At 39.0% G+C, this 12,084-nt stretch overlaps 4 non-coding genes across 4 annotated transcripts; all 4 read right to left on the minus strand.

The window, feature by feature from the left end:
* Positions 1–6,037: 6,037 nt before the first annotated feature.
* Positions 6,038–6,109, minus strand: trnac-gca (transfer RNA cysteine (anticodon GCA)). The gene has a single exon. It is a non-coding gene; the product is annotated as a tRNA-Cys (tRNA).
* An 889-nt stretch (positions 6,110–6,998) lies between these two features.
* Positions 6,999–7,070, minus strand: trnac-aca (transfer RNA cysteine (anticodon ACA)). Its single transcript has one exon. It is a non-coding gene; the product is annotated as a tRNA-Cys (tRNA).
* A 186-nt stretch (positions 7,071–7,256) lies between these two features.
* trnac-gca (transfer RNA cysteine (anticodon GCA)) lies at positions 7,257–7,328 on the minus strand. Its single transcript has one exon. It is a non-coding gene; the product is annotated as a tRNA-Cys (tRNA).
* A 4,475-nt stretch (positions 7,329–11,803) lies between these two features.
* trnac-gca (transfer RNA cysteine (anticodon GCA)) lies at positions 11,804–11,875 on the minus strand. The gene has a single exon. It is a non-coding gene; the product is annotated as a tRNA-Cys (tRNA).
* Between the last annotated feature and the right edge of the window lie 209 nt (positions 11,876–12,084).

Genomic DNA, 12,084 nt, shown 5'->3' on the forward strand with positions numbered 1-12,084 from the left:
TTTGTGTGTTTTTGCCCCTGTGACCCAGTTTCTGTCTTCCGTGTCTGGTTTGATTAGTTTCCAGGTGTGTCTCTTCATTTCCCCATGTGTTCCATGTCCCTGTTAATTTAGTCATGCCATCCACCTGTGTTTCCCCAATTATCCCTTCTACTTAAGCCTTGTCCTTTCAGTTCTGTTTGGTTGGGTCTACTCGTCAACTAGTCTACTTGTTACTTGTCAACTCGTCTTCTTGTTATTTGTCAACTTGTCTACTTGCCACTTGCCACCTGTTATTTGCCACTTACCTTGCCTATGTTTTATTTAATAAATCCTTGTTTCGTTTATCCCTCGGCTCCGTGTTCCTTCCAGCAGCGTAAGCCGTGACACAGATAGCTCATCACTGATCCTTTTCCTTATTGATAAATGAAACTCTGGGACAGTAAATGCTACTCCTATCTTGTTGTCTGAACTCTTTGATGCATCTGTGTATATCTGAACATAACTGTAGTACTCATTAATATATATCTGTACATTATATGAATTACATTCCTCACCCTTGTTTCTCTGTTCTAACAATGTAAAATCAACTATAGCATCTGGAAGTACCCGAGGTTTTATTACTGGTAATGGAACAGTAGGACTAACATTTAATTGATTAATTTTAAGTTCTGTGGCTTTCTGTATCACAGTCCATCCAAAACTTTTAGTTTTCCTCCTCTCTTTCTTCCAACATGGCTTTAACGTGTCTAGTGTAGGATGCTCTTGACTATGGCCTTGTAAATTAACCCAGTAATTCAATGATAGCTGTACCCTTCTCATTTCCAAAGACATTTCCCCCATTTCCACCTGTAGCGCTGTAATTGGAGTAGTTTTTATAGCTCCTGTACATAGTCTAAATACCTGATTCTGTATATTATCTAACTTTTTAAGAGATGTTTCTGCAGCTGATCCATAAACCACACACCCATAATCTAACACAGATCTAATCAATCCATTATACATGGCCTTTAATGCCATCCTATCTGCTCCCCACTCACTACCAACTAAACATCTCATTGTATTTATTATTTTCTTACATTTATTTATTATATTCTGAATATGCACCGCCCACGTAACTCTTTCATCAAACCATATCCCCAAAAACTTAAAATATTTTACTCTTTCCAATTCTTGATTATATAATTTTAGTTTCACCTCACTTCCAACTTTCTTCCTTGTAAACAACATTATTTTTGTTTTATCAACTGAGAATTTAAAACCCCATTTATATGACCATTCTTCAACTATTGTAATAGCCTCCTGTAATTTTTTCACAATAAAATCAATATTCCTTCCCCTTTTCCAGATTGCCCCATCATCAGCGAAGAGTGAGAGGCCCAGCCCATTATCCAAATTTTCAAACACATCATTTATCATAATGGAAAATAATAAAGGACTTATTATACTTCCTTGTGGAGTACCATTTTCAATTGTGAATTTTTCTGAATAACTGTTTCCTATTCTCACTTTTAGTGTTCTGTCTGATAAAAAATCCTTGATCCATCTAAACATTTGACCTTTGATACCTAACTTATACAGTTTAATTAACAACCCTTCTTTCCACATCATGTCATAAGCTTTCTCTATGTCGAAAAAGCCACTACACTTTCTCTATTTATTTGTGCTTTTCTTATCTCATGTTCTAAACACACCGCCGGATCCATTGTATTTCTCCCTCTCCTAAAACCACTCTGATATTTGGATAAGAATTTATTCATTTCTACATGATACGTTAACCTTTCATTCACCATTTTTTCCATTATTTTACCAATATTAGATGTCAACGCAATAGGTCTATAATTTCCTGGATTTGTACCATCCTTCCCCGGTTTACGTATTGGTACTATCACCGCCTCCTTCCACCTTTGTGGTAATTTTCCTTCTTCCCATGATTTATTGTACACATTTAATAAAACTTCCTTAGATACTTCACTGAGATGTCTTAGCATTAAATAGCAAATCTGATCTATACCTGGAGCTGAATTCTTGGTTTTTCTAAGAGCTCGATTTAACTCTGCCTTTGTAAATATCATATTTAATTGTTCATTATTAAATTCCTCATTCTGTATTAAGTCTTTAAACTGTTCCAATGTCCTTTCCCTTCCTCTTTTACCCTCCTTACTACTATTATCTGATTTATGTATTTTAACAAAACTTTTTGCAAGCATTTCTGCTTTCTCTTCATCTTTTATTGCTATTGTATCACCATCTTTTAATACTAGATACCAAAATTCTCTTTTTATCCCATTCATTCTTTTTATCATATTCCATACTTGCCCAATTTCAGTTTCCCTTCCCACTGTGTTACAAAACCTCCTCCAATAGTCTTTTTTTGTATTTTTTTTACGATTGTCCTAACATGTGCTTGCATCTTTTTATATTCAACGAAGTTCTGAAAACTATGATTCTTTTTTAACATTTAAAAAAAAAAGAAAAAAAAGAAAAAAAAAAGCTTTATTTCGAGATTTAATTACCTTATCACACTCTTTTGTCCACCATGGCACAATCTTCTTTTTTTTCCTACCTCCCTTCCTTGGAATAGACTGACTTGCTGATATCAATATAGCATTACAAATATCATTATTAACCTCATCAATCCCTTCTTTAACTTTAATGTTTTTCATTTCTTGTTCACTTATACTCCTAAATTTCTCCCAATCTGCATTTTCAAAGAACCATTTGTCTACTCCTCTTGTATCACATTTTTCTAAACTTAGATTTACCTCAATTGTTATAGGGTAATGATCACTCTCTATAGTTGTTCCTCTAATCACCTCCCATACGCATATACCCGCTAGTGAACTTGACACAAGTGTAAGGTCAATAGCTGATTCTACTCCTGTTCTCACATTAACCCTTGTTCCCCCACCATCATTTAAACATACTAATTCCTTTAACTCCATTAATTCTTCAATCACTATTCCGTTTCCATCATTGCAATTGTCCCATAGTGTGCTATGAGCATTAAAATCTCCGCAACATATAACTTTTCCTTCTAAGTGTACAATTAGTTCACCCAACACCTCTAGTGATAGTCTTTTACAAGGATTATAAAAATTTAGAATTTTAACATTTCCTTTTTCCCCTAAAATTTCTATTTCTATAAACTCCAACATTATTCCTTTTCCTATAACACTATACTGTACTCCTTGTTTTACAAATATTATACACCCTCCCCCAATATCTTCCTCTCTACCTCTACGTACACAATCATACCCTTTAATATTAAAATCCAACACTGGCTTAAGCCAGGTTTCCTGTATGCATACGATTTCTGGTTTCTTTCTAAGCTCTTTTATAAAACCTTTAAACTCTTGACCATTCGCTAACAAGCTTCTTGCATTCCATTGCACAATATTCAAGTTGTCTTATCACCTGCACCTCCTGACTTCCCATCTCCTTCCAGTCTTTTATTGATGTTTTCCCAGGATATATTGTTTATACCCAAAAACTTTTCAGCTCCCTTCACAATTATTTTTATTTTCTCTGTTTTTTGTCTAATTTGGTCCGTGCAATTAATTACATATGCCACAAACAAAATTAGTCTATCCACTGTCAGTGTTGTACCACTTTCTTCTGTTCGCCCAATCTCTTGACTTGACATGTCTTTGCCAGTATCATCACTTCTCCTCTGCTCTTGTACCTTCTTTATTGCTTCTGCATAGCTTAGGTTATTTACAACTTTTACTTGCTCAATTTCCACGGCTCTCTTTCTTACGTTACATCCATTGTATCTTACCCGATGTTGCCCACCACAATTACAGCACTTGTCCTGTGCACTCTCTTCACAATTTTCAAATCTATGATCACTTCCACACTTAGGACATCTTTGTTTTCCTTTGCACACCGCTGCTATATGTCCATATCTTTGACATCTATAACAGCGGAGTGGGGGAGGAATATATGGCCTCACTACAAAACTCATGTACCCAATTTTGATTTTTCCTGGAAGCACAGAGTCCTGAAACTCCAAAAGAATTGACAAACTGTCAACTCTTTCCCCATTCATTGTTTTTTGCAACCTTTTCATTCTACGTACTTCACCCCCAGAAATACTTTGTTTTAGTCTTTCTAGATCCTCCTCAACTGGAATGCCTGTTATTACTCCCTGTTTCAGCCGTTTTTCTCCCAAGATCTTTCTTTCATTCACTTTTTTCTTACATACATTCTCAATTTTTAGAGCTTTGTTTTTCTGCTCATCAGTTTTACATATCACCAACAGGCTTCCGTCTCTCAAAATCTTAGCCGTGTCCACTTCTCCTAACTTTTTCTTCAGTTCTCTAGACAATGCTACTGGACTTAGGTTAACATGTTCATCTTCCTTTCTAAATTTAAGAATTACTTTATATTGCTCTCTTTCAATCTTTTTCCGGACAACCCTACTCTCTTCCTCAGAGCTGTTTTCTTCTAATCCTCTTTTACTGGATTGGCTATACTCCAACCTCGTTTCATTTCGCCCACTCATTCTCTTTTCTTGTCCTTTCTTACTTACTAGATTCCAATCATCTGACTCCATTTCATCATCCTCATTTACCCCAGAAAACATCTCAATCCAGTCACAAACCAGTTTATGTCAACCGCCGTAAACTCCAAACACAACGCCGAAATCCGGTTGGTATGGCCGTAAGCCTTCACCAAATTTATCTCTTGCATCTTGATTTTTACCGTGTCCTGCTTGTTGTTGATATTCCAGTGCAGTTTTAAGAGGATGTGTCTTTGAGTTATAACCACATACAGTATCTTTCCCTCTTTCTATATAGATATGTTTGCACTTATTCCTAATTTGCAAAATCCATAGGGGGCACTCTGATTTGAACCAGCGACCACTGGATCTGCAGTCAAATGCTCTACCATTGAGCTACACCACCACATTTTTGCAGAAAATTGCCGTTTCATTGAACCATACCTACACAGACTCCCTTGATCATAGCCACACACAAGATGACAGACTCACTTTAGAAAAAAGTTTTTGGATATGACAAGCATGCCAGATACAAAAAAAAGTACCTCTTGAGAGGATATGCCACTGAATGACAATCACATACAGAATCATTCTATATAGATATGTTTGCACTTATTCCTAATTTGCAAAATCCATAGAGGGCACTCTGATTTGAACCAGCGACCACTGGATCTGCAGTCAAATGCTCTACCATTGAGCTACACGACCACATTTTTGCAGAAAATTGCCGTTTCATTGAACCATACCTACACAGACTCCCTGGATCATAGCCACACACAAGATGACAGACTCACTTTTGAATAAAGTTTATGGATATGACAAGCATGCCAGATACAAAAAAAGTACCTCTTGAGAGGATATGCCACTGAATGACAATCACATACAGAATCATTCTATATAGATATGTTTGCACTTATTCCTAATCTGCCAAATCCATAAGCGGCACTCGGATTTGAACCAAGGACCTCTTGATCTGCACTCAAATGCTCTACCACTGAACTTTGCCCCCACATCTTTGCAGAAAAATGCTCTTTCATTAAGCCATACCCCTACAGACTTCTGTGCTTCGAGCCAAAGATTAAGTTAGATCCTTCGATTAAACAATATCAAACATTGACTCCTTCACTGTAAACTCAGGTCTTTGGTTACTCCAAATCAGAATCAGCATATCTACAACTCAAAACCTTCAAATAAGACAAGTCCAAAGGGGACACCCAGATTTGAACTGTGGACGACTTGATTACAGACTCACTTTGAAATCATGTCGTTGATAATGTCAAGCAAGCCAGATCCAAAATGTAGACCTATTGATCTGCAGACAAATGCTCTGTCGTTGAGCTATAACCCCGTACTGCATGAGCACAAACCTCAAAAATGAATTTTTGTCAAGGATTTGTTTATTCCTAATATGCCAAGCCCAAATTAGGCACATGGAATGAACCGGGGACCTCTTGATCTGCAATCAAACGCCGTGCCATTGAGATATAACCCCGTACAGTATGAGCACAAAAAGGCAGGAAGATATGGCTACACATATTCCTAACCTGCCAAATCCAAAAGGGGCACCCGGATTTGAACCGGGGACCTCTTGATCTGCAGTCAAATGCTCTACCATTGAGCTATACCCCCACAGACTCCGTGGATCATAGCCTCACACAAGATGACAGACTCAATTTTGAATAAAGTTTTTGGTTATGACAAGCATGCCAGATATAAAAAAGAACCTCTCGAGAGGATGTGCCACTGAGTTACAATCACATACAGAGTCTTTCTATATAGATATGTTTGCACTTATTCCTAACCTGCCAAATCCATAAGCGGCACTCGGATTTGAACCGAGGACCTCTTGATCTGCACTCAAATGCTCTACCACTCAACTATGCCCCCACATCTTTGCAGAAAAATGCTCTTTCAATAAGCCATACCCCTACAGACTTCTGTGTTTAGAGCCAAAGATTAAGTTAGATCCTTCGATTCAACAATATCAAACATTGACTCCTTCACTGTAAACTCAGGTCTTTGGTTACTCCAAATCAGAATCAGCAACTCTACAACTCAAAACCTCCAAATAAGACAAGCCCAAAGGGGACACCCAGATTTGAACTGTGGACGACTTGATTACAGACTCACTTTGAAATCATGTCGTTGATTATGTCAAACAAGCCAGATCCAAAATGTAGACCTATTGATCTGCAGAGAAATGCTCTGTCGTTGAGCTATAACCCTGTACTGCATGAGCACAAACCTCAAAAATGAATTTATGTCAAGGATTTGTTTATTCCTAATATGCCAAGCCCAAATTAGGCACATGGAATGAACCTGGGATCTTCCTAAAAGGCAGGAAGATATGGCTACACATATTCCTAACATGCCAAATGCAAAGGGGGCACCCATATTTGAACCGGGGACCTCTTGATCTGCAATAAAACGCCGTGCCATTGAGATATAACCCCGTACAGTATGAGCACAAAAAGGCATGAAGATATGGCTACACATATTCCTAACATTCCAAATCCAAAGGGGGAATCTGGATTTGAACCAGGGACCTCTTGATCTGTAGTCAAATGCTCTACCACTGAGCTATACACCCACAGACTGCCTGGATCATAGCCTCACACAAGATGACAGACTCACTTTTGAATAAAGTTTATGGATATGACAAGCATGCCAAATACAAAAAAGATCCTCTCGAGAGGATGCACCACTGAGTTACAATCACATACAGAATCTTTCTGTATAGATATGTTTGCACTTATTCCTAAACTGCCAAATCCACAAGGGGCACCCGGATTTGAACCGAGGACCTATTGATCTGCAGTCAAATGCTCTACCACTGAACTATACCCCCACCACATCTTTGCAGAAAAATGCTCTTTCATTGAGCCAAACCCCCACAGACTTCTTTGCTTAGAGCCAAATATTAAGTTACATCCTACAGTTAAACAATATCAAACATTGACTGCTTCACGGTAAACTCAAGTCTTTGGTTACTCCCAATCAGAATCGACAACTCTACAACTCAAAACCTCCAAATAAGACAAGTCCAAAGGGGGCACCCAGATTTGAACTGTGGACGACTTGATCACAGACTCACTTTGAAATCATGTCGTTGATTATGTCAAGCAAGCCAGATCAAAATAGTAGACCTATTGACTTGCAGACAAATGCTCTGTCGTTGAGCTATAACCCGTACTGCATGAGCACAAACCACAAAAATGAAGTTATGTCAAGGATTTGTTTATTCCTAATATGCCCAAAGGAGGCACATGGAATGAACCTGGGACTTCTTGATCTACAATGAAACGCTGTGCCATTGAGATATAACCGCATACAGTATGAGCACAAAAAGGCAGGAAGATATGGCTACACATATTTTTTTTATAGCGTTTGAGCTCCTTCACTATATTCTTTTCATTGACTATTTTTAACTTAAAAATCAATTTTATACATCATTGTGTCCGTTTATATAACGTGTGAATATATCCTCTATTGTATTCTACAACAAAAACAATCAGAGCGCCTCGCTATCACTAGTTTTATTTGATCTCCCGGGTCCGCTATTAGCTTTTAGCCCGTTAGCATCAGCAAGCGTGGTTGCTGCTAACTGCGTTTACATTGCTAATACTCTATTCACACACATTACCACTGCTGTACTCACTGTTACTTGCTTTAATGGCGAATGAATGTCTCCACTCTGTGCAGCTCGAGCTCGAGGCCGTGGGGAAGCAGATTTGCGACCTGGAGGAAAGGCAGGCCCAGCTGAGAGAGCGGAGAGCCGCGCTGGAATCATCCCGGGCTGACGCTCACAAGTCCGGGGTAAGTATACAGCGTGCTGCTAACAGTCCCACCACGTCTACTCTGTGTGTTTCTCTGCACAGGCCCGGTGCACCCAGGACGCGATCTTCCCAGATGTCCTTCACTGCGACGCCGGGACACCACGGACCCTGGGTGCATCCACAGCGGAGGACGCGAGCCGGGTCCCGGGTGACGACTTCTCCCCCTCCTGCCTTTGACATCTCCATCCAGAACCGCTTCGCTCCCCTCCGCGAAGACAGGATGCGACGCTGTGATCATCGTAGACTCCATCGTCCGACACGTAAGTGCTACGTTAGCCGAAGGTAAAGTGCACACTCATTGTTTGCCTGGTGCTCGTGTTCTCGATGTTTCTGCGCAGATATCCGCGATCCTGAAGGCCGGCGAGAGCCCCAGAGCGGTCGTGCTTCACGCCGGGGTTAACGACACCACGCTGCGGCAGACGGAGACGCTGAAGAGGGACTTCAGCAGCCTGATCGAGACGGTTCGCAGCACGACGCCCACGGCGACGTTCGTCGTGTCAGGACCACTGCCCAGGTATCGACGAGGACACGAAAGGTTCAGTAGACTTTTTGCTTTAAATGAATGGTTGTTGTCATGGTGTAAAGAACAGAAACTGCTATTTGTTAATAACTGGAATCTTTTCTGGGAGCGTCCTAGGCTGTTTCGCGCTGATGGATTACACCCCAGCAGAGTCGGAGCGGAGCGAGTGTGTTAAGATTATTTTGGTCTAAATGAGTCTACTCCACCAAACTTCTGTTATAAGCATGAGCCCCATCAGACTGGTCGTGGCGGAGGTGTTGCAACAATATATAGTGATATTCTCAATGTTACCCAGAAAACAGGATACAGGTTTAACTCTTTTGAAATACTTCTGCTAAATGTTACACTGTCAGACATGCAAAAGAAATCTAATGTATCTCTTGCTCTGGCTACTGTGTATAGACCACCAGGGCCGTATACAGAATTCCTAAAAGAATTTGCAGATTTCCTCTCAGACCTTCTAGTTACAGTTGATAAGGCGCTAATCATGGGAGATTTTAATATTCACGTTGATAATGCAAATGATACATTAGGACTTGCGTTTACTGACCTAATAAACTGCTTTGGAGTCAAGCAAAATGTCACCGGGCCCACTCAGCGTTTTAATCATACACTAGATTTAATTATATCGCATGGAATCGATCTTACTACTATAGATATTGTACCCCAAAGTGATGATATTACAGACCATTTCCTTGTATCGTGCATGCTGCGTATAACTGATATTAACTATATGTCTCAGCGTTACCGTCTGGGCAGAACTATTGTTCCAGCCACCAAAGAAAGATTCGCAAATAACCTGCCTGATCTATCTCAACTGCTATTTGTACCCAAAAATACACATGAATTAGACGAAATTACTGACAACATGGGCACTATTTTCTCTAATACATTAGAAGCTGTTGCCCCCATCAAATTGAAAAAGGTTAGAGAAAAACGTACCGTGCCATGGTATAACAGTAATACTCACTCTCTCAAGAAAGTAACTCGTAGTCTTGAATGCAAATGGAGAAAAACTAACTTGGAAGTTTTTAGAATTGCATGGAAAAACAGTATGTCCAGCTATAGACAGGCTCTAAAAACTGCTAGGGCAGAGCATATACACAAACTCATTGAAAATAACCAAAACTATCCAAGGTTTTTATTTAGCACAGTGGCTAAGTTAACAAATTACCAGACGCCACCTGATTCAAATATTCCACCAACGTTAAATAGTAATGACTTTATGAATTTCTTCACTGATAAAATAGATAACATTAGAAATACAATAGCGAATGTAGATTCTACAGCGTCTAACACTTCAGTTTCATCCATCGCACCCAAAGATAAACTGCAGTGCTTTACAAATATGGGACAGGAAGAGCTAAATAAACTTATCACTGTATCTAAACCAACAACATGTTTATTAGATCCTGTACCCACTAAATTACTAAAAGAGCTGTTACCTGTAGCCGAAGAACCGCTTCTCAATATCATTAACTCGTCGTTATCTTTAGGTCACGTCCCAAAACCATTCAAGCTGGCGGTTATCAAGCCTCTTATTAAGAAACCAAAACTAGATCCTAGTGTACTGGCAAATTATAGGCCTATTTCAAATCTTCCATTTATGTCTAAAATTTTAGAAAAAGTTGTGTCTGCTCAATTGAGCACCTTCCTGCATAAAAATGATCTGTATGAAGAATTTCAGTCAGGTTTTAGGCCCCACCATAGCACAGAAACTGCACTTGTTAAAATTACAAATGACCTGCTCCTTGCGTCAGATCAAGGCTGCATCTCATTTCTAGTCTTACTTGATCTTAGTGCTGCGTTCGACACCATAGATCATGACATACTCATAGATCGATTACAAAACTATACAGGTATTCAAGGGCAGGCTCTAAGATGGTTTAGATCCTACCTGTCCGATCGCTACCATTTTGTTTACTTAAATGGGGTGTCATCTCATTTATCATCAGTAAAATATGGAGTGCCACAAGGATCCGTCCTAGGTCCCCTTCTATTTTCAATATACATGTTGCCCCTTGGTAATATTATTAGAAAATACGGAATTAGCTTCCACTGTTATGCTGATGATACTCAGCTATATATCTCAACGAGACCAGATGAAACTTCCCAATTATCTAAGCTAACAGAGTGTGTTAAAAATGTAAAAGAATGGATGACAAATAATTTTCTCCAATTAAATTCGGATAAGACAGAGATATTAATTATTGGACCAAAACGCTACAATCCATCACGCACCCTAAGGTCACAAAACGCTGGATTTTGGTAGTTCCTAGGATAGCAAAGTCCACTAAAGGAGGTAGAGCTTTCTCACATTTGGCTCCCAAACTCTGGAATAGCCTTCCTGATAATGTTCGGAGTTCAGACACACTCTCTCTGTTTAAATCTAGATTAAAAACACATCTCTTTCGCCAAGCATACGAATAATGTATCTTTTAAATTGTGAGTGTAGTTGCATCTGATCAAATGTGCATTTTTATTCTTTAGCTTGGGTTAAACTAATTTTACTTTGTTGGATCAGCAGCTATGCTAATGATGTCTCTATTTTGTTTCTATGTTTTGCCACGGGATTTACATGACGTGGTAACTAGGATTTACACAAGCTCCAGTCTGGATCCAGAACACCTGAGAAGAGATGATGCTGACCCTCAGAGGACCCCAGATGATCCTGACCTTGAATCAACAAACAGAACTAACAATTATTGCTACATGTGTGACTGCATCATATAATAATAACTATTAATTAATAATATTGATAGTTCATCGTCTAGCTGACTACGCCTTGTATTATTATTTTATTTATTTTTTTTTCTAAAATCCTGTTAAACATGCACAAACTACTAGCTACTACTAAATATTGTAGAAACATAATTTTCTGTAAAGTTGTTTTGTAAAGATTTGTATTGTAAAAAGCGCTATACAAATTAACTTGAATTGAACATATTCCTAACATGCCAAATGCAAAGGGGGCATCCAGATTTGAACCGGGGACCTCTTGATCTGCAGTCAAATGCTCTACCACTGAGCTATACCCCCACAGACTCCCTGGACCATAGCCTCACACAAGATGACAGACTCAATTTTGAATAAAGTTTTTGGATATGACAAGCATGCCATATACAAAAAAGAACCTCTCGAGAGGATGTGCCACTGAGTTACAATCACATACAGAATCTTTCTATATAGATATGTTTGCACTTATTCCTAATCTGCCAAATCCATAAACTGCACTCGGATTTGAACCG

Source organism: Carassius carassius, chromosome 38 (assembly GCF_963082965.1).
Source record: "Carassius carassius chromosome 38, fCarCar2.1, whole genome shotgun sequence".
NCBI lineage: Eukaryota > Metazoa > Chordata > Actinopteri > Cypriniformes > Cyprinidae > Carassius > Carassius carassius.